Genomic DNA, 5,778 nt, shown 5'->3' with positions numbered 1-5,778 from the left:
GGTCTAGGTACATATATCATGTGATAGAAGATAAAAGGTTATTGGTTTTTATTTGAAAGACTAGTTAGTACATATATCATATGATAGAAGATAAAAGGTTATTGGTTTTTATTTGAAAGACTAGTTAGTAGAGGCTCTGTAACTACTTTTCTTGATAAATGTAACTGTTGTCAGCATAATATCCCTTTTTTTTTTGTGTGAAATTTTTGAACTTTAAAATTTTTTAGTGGTATATTCAAATATATTAGGACCATATCTTTTTCTTTTTAAAATTTCTTAATTCTTTGTCTGCCATAGCTGTCAAAATTCCTCCCTTCAGTTTATATACTCGTACAGATTTCTCTTTTATGTGTAATATGTTTCTACAGGGTTTTAAAAAACTGGAGCTGAATTGGCGGAATTGGCCGATTCGAATCAAAATTAATAGACCCTGATTTTGAGTATGCCCAATTTTTAAAACCCTTTTTAGAATCTGGAATGCACTTAGATCTTTCTTTTTGTCATTTTCTCTACTTTTAATCAGTCATATAATAGAAAATCAATGAAACTTGTAGATCTTAACTTAATGCTTGTAGCTAGATCTACAAGATTTTAAAATAAAAACTAAAAAAATAAAATAAAAGATATGTCGAAATCTTTTCTTCTTTTTTATTCCATTTTCTAGGGTTTTGACTAGGTCGATTTCGATTGATTCTAATCCCATCCGAATCGGAATCATGGAGGGCAATCCCAAGCCCGATTCTGGGTTTTTAAACCTTGTGCACCAATTTCTTTTTATTGTGTAAACACTTTCCAAAGTTAGTTTGAGATGAACATATATCAGTTTATGGAAGTTGCTCTTACGACCTTCAAGATCTTGGTTGAGGAATTAGAATTGGTCGATCGAACACCGTTTCTAACTATGTGAAGGGGATCAGCTCCGGTTTGATTTACTCAGACGGTAGACCCCTAACAATAGCCTTTTTCGTGCCCACAGTTGGGCTATATATGAATGCTGTTCCGCTCGTCTACTCTACTTCAGGTCACATCTCTTTGTTGCACATGTCAACCTTCTCGGATGGATTTCCTTCATTAGCCTTTTTCCATGATTCTCTTAAGTTTACCTAAATGTATTCATCTATGATTTTATCCTTCCCAACCTTGGTACGCTTTTTAACATCCTTGGGACCTCATTCCAGCTAGGGCTGCAATAGGGTCGGATTGGGCTGGGCTTCTTACAACCCTAGCTCAACTCTGAGTACCGGCCCGGCCCTGACTCAGGGCCTGAAAAATTCAACCCTGTCCCGCCCTCAGGGTCGGACCGCGCTGACCCTGATTGGCCCTAAATCATGGAGTGGGAGAAGGGAGACATGCAGGGACATCACTTATTATGTTTTTTAGTCAAGAACAGAAAATTTTATTAAGAGAAATGGGCAACAAAGAAACTCTAGCTGGCTGAAAAATGTACAAGAATGGGGGGTGGTAGGGACCACCAGTATCGAGACAAGCTAAACCTAGAAGCTCCTTTAGCAAGAAGATGAGCTCCTCTAACACAGTCTCGAGAAACATGCAAGAAAGAAATAAAAGAAAAACTACTACACAGTGACAGGATATCATCAACCACAATCTTTATACCTAGTCCAAAGTAGACGGCAACCCCTGAAGAGCAAGGACAACCGAGAGGCAATCCGAGAGAATCTGCAACCTAGGCAAGTGGAGCCTGTTGGCGAGAAGGACAGCCTCAGTTTCAAGGGATGCGGCAGAACTACCAATCGAAGCTTTGCAACGGGCCACTAAGAACGATCCAGAATCATCCACGCATTATAACGCCACGACCACCTTTGCAAGAGCTAGCAGACCAGGCTCCATCAGTAATAGCGCAACAACAGGGCACCTGGCCGTAATGGGGGCACCACCCTTGCCGAGGGTATAGAGCTTGGTGGAGGGGATGTTTGTAGACCAATAATACTTTCATCCAAAAAACAGATAAAAGGAAGACATTAGTGTATGGAGATCAGGTTGAACAAACTTGAAAGTGAATCTATTTCTAGTTTTCCAGATCTCCCAATAAAGGGACGTCCAATGCAAAGTAAAATCGCCTATGTTTTGGCAATTTTGCCCTATTACGCCTAAAAAAGAAACCCAATCCCTAAAGCTTGAGCCATTAAAAAGTTGGGTGTCAATTCTAAGAGGTGAAAAACGCCACACGGTGGAGGCAAAAGGGCAAAAGACCAAAGTATGAACAATGGACTCTTCAATATTATTACAGAAAGGACAATAGGGAGACTGCACCAAAGATCTCCGAAAAAGGAGGTCATTCACTGCAAGGGCATCCGAAATAGCACGCCACAAAAACAATTTGATTTTAGGGAGAAGCTTCAGCCCCCATAACCACTTCCAAAACGGGTCTGAAGAAGAGGAAGGGTGAGAAAAGGTAGCCCCAAAGATGGTGTGATAAGCTGATTTAATCGAAAAACTACCATTTTTTACAGGAGCCCAAACCCAACTGTCTACAACATTTGAGGTAGGTAAAGGGAGACACCTGATAGCCAACCCCTCACTAGGTGAAAATAGGTTTAACAGAGCCTGTGAGTCCCACTCTCTAGTCATCGGATGGATGAGATTAGAGACCAAAGCATATCTGGTATTAGGATAACAACTAGAAATGCACCCCCTAGGGAGAGAAGGAACCCAAGTATCCTCAAAAGTTCTAGTAGTTTGGCCATTACCTATACGTCTTCGTAGGCCAAGAGAAAGGGAATCCCTACCACCGGAAAACCAGAAGCAAGGGCAATTGCATCTTTAGTCTGAGAGGGAACCCTAGGGCTAAACAGGATGCTAGACTTTCGGATGTTAACAAACTGTCCTGATACCAAACAATAATTTGTTAATAAAGATAACAGAGTTTCACTGTTAGCAAGGTTTGCCTTTGAGAATAGCATACAATCATCCGCAAAGAAAAGATGAGTGACCTGAGGGCCAGCTCGACTGGTTTTGATGCCCTTAATTTGATTACTAAGCTCAACCTTCAAAAGATAAGAAGAAAGGGCATCTTGGCAAAGGATAAAAAGATAAGGACTAAGTGGGCATCCTTGTTTGAGTTCACGCTGATGAAGGACTCTTCTAATAACAGATCCATTAGCCTTAATGTGGTAAGAAACAGTGGAGACACATTCCATAATCCAATTAACCCATTTTCCCTCGAACCCCATCTTAACTAAAAAGCTTTGGAGAAAAATCCATTCCACTTTGTCATAGGCTTTGCAGAGATCAAGTTTCATGGCCATAAACCCTGATTTGGACTTAGAGGAGCACATTTGATGGAGAATTTCATGAGCAACATAAACATTGTCTGAGATTGCTCTTGGAGGGATGAAGGCGCTTTGGTATGGGCTGATTAAAGAGTTTAAAAAAGGTTTAAGTCGGTTGCTAAGACACTTGGCAATGACCTTGTAAAAGACACAACAAAGGCTGATAGGCCTAAACTGGGTAATATTTTCAGGGTGTTTCTGTTTGGGGATTAACACAATGGCTGTACGGTTAAACTCCTTAAGCATGTGTCCGGTTTCAAAGAACCACTACACAGCACTAACCACATTCTTCCCTACAATGTTCCAGTGGGTTTGATAGAATTTAGCAGGGAGGCCATCTAAACCAGGGGCTTTGTAGGCTCCTATTTGGAACATAGCTAACTTTATTTCTTCTTTAGAAAAAGGACGGCAAAGAGCAACATTCTCTTCTTGGGAGACACGGGGGGTCACACAATCCAAAACTGTCAATGCCAATAGGATTCAACGTCTTATAAGCGTTAGAGAAGAAATCAATAATATATTGAGAGAGCTCTACTTCTTCGCTAATCCAAGCTCCTGACGGCCCACGAAGCCTAGATATATGATTATATTGCCTCCTACAGGCAGTAGTTGTATGAAAGAAAGAGGTATTCCTATCTCCAGCCTGAAGCCACTTAACCCTAGAGCGTTGTGCCCAATATTTCTCCTCTTGAAGTAAGAGCTCCTCCAACCTCCTACAGCATTGGCCTTCCTCTAATTGTAAAGAAGGTCGAGTGGGAGAACTTTGTATGGAGGAGAGGGTAGCACTAACTTTTGCAATTTTTATACTGTTGTTTTGGAACTAGTCATTACTCCATTTCTTAAGCCTAAACTGACAACTAAACAACTTGCGGGCTAGAAGGAAAGAAAGTGACCCATAAAAATGAGAGGCCCAACAGCTAGAGATCACATTTGGGAGGTTTGGGTGACCCTCCCATTTTGTTTCATAATAAAAAGTTTTACCTTTCTTCCTGTTTGGGGCTAAGAATTGCATCAAAAGCGGTGTATGGTCTGAGCCAACCATAGCCTGGCGATGGATATCCACACAGCTAAGGGTTCGAAGAGCCTCCCCATTACATAAAACTTTGTCAATGCTTGATAAGATCAAATCAGCTCCTGATCGCTTGTTAGATCAAGAGAAAGCAGGCCCAGAGAAATGCATATCTACCAATCCACAATCATTGATAGCATCTTGGAAATGGCCTATTTCGGCTAGACTCTTCAATCTGCCTCCAGATTTCTCTGTTATTGATAATACTTCGTTGAAATATCCAAGGCCCAAAAAGACAGTCCTTCTTAATTGAGATAGCTCGCGTCAGAATCCATTGCTAAGCTCACAGCGGGGTTCACCGTATATAAACGATATTCTTACTGATTGTGGCAGAAACGAAGCCATGACGTGTGTATCTATTAGTCTAACAGAAGAAGAAAGAATTGAGAGTGATACTGAATTAGCCCTATTAAAAATTCAAAAAATAGGAAAAAGGTAAACCTAACCTTTTCTTTATCTTCTCCATATAGTCCTCAGTTTGTTTAGTTTCTATAAGGAAAACTAAACACGGTCATTTTGTAGAAGCCATTCTACAAAGATATTGGACTGTCAAGGGGCGATCGATCCATTGGCAGTTCCATACCAGTAAACTCATGGCTCCTTGGGGCGCTGGTTAAGGGCAGCCACCCAATCCCTTTCAGTATTTGCGGAGGACGATACCGAAGAGAAAAGTAAATGTCATTTTCGGGCTTGTACTTTGATCCCCCTAGGGGGGAGTGAGAGGTGAATAGCGCCGGAGGGTGAACTCCAGGATTGAAACGCGGTGATAGTTGAAGTCGTTGGAACTTTTTAAGCACAGGACTTGGCATGTAGGTAGCTTTCCGTTTTAGCGCAAGTGCTCTATCCTCGTATTCAGGCTCAATTTCTTCAATAACCACAGCTGAAGGAGCAAAGTCCTCAACTGCTGCAGGAGGGGTAACAATAATAATTTTGCAGCCTGTGCCAGGGTCAAATTATCACCATTAGCGGCTGGATTTTCTGTCTCTGCTGGGGCTACCAGATCTATCTCCCTACATTAATTGTTGCTACTTTCTTTTGGATTAGCAAAGCCCAAAGGGATAACAGCTCCCAGCTTGATATTTCTGTTTGAAGAATGAACCTGGCCTGCTAGAGGGGACCCTGGAGATTGTGGTACTAGGGGGTATCCAAAAGTATCTTAACATTCTGCTGGGTCTTAGGAGATCACATGTAATCCTCTATAGAAGTCTTCTTAACCATGGCTAACGCAGGATTATCGTCCACTGTAGAAGTCTGATTTATGACTCCCAACGGTCTATCACCAGATGCTGAAGCAGTGGGGTCAAAACTGCTGGCAGGTTTCCCAAGAGCAACTGGCTCCATAACATCCATTACAATAGAACCCTGCCTATCCATACCATGCCCCTGTCCACCCCGCCATCCCCTAGTAACCCCACGAAA

Source organism: Telopea speciosissima, chromosome 3 (genome assembly GCF_018873765.1).
Source record: "Telopea speciosissima isolate NSW1024214 ecotype Mountain lineage chromosome 3, Tspe_v1, whole genome shotgun sequence".
Classification (NCBI taxonomy): Eukaryota; Viridiplantae; Streptophyta; class Magnoliopsida; order Proteales; family Proteaceae; genus Telopea; species Telopea speciosissima.
This window is presented reverse-complemented; position numbering follows the sequence as displayed.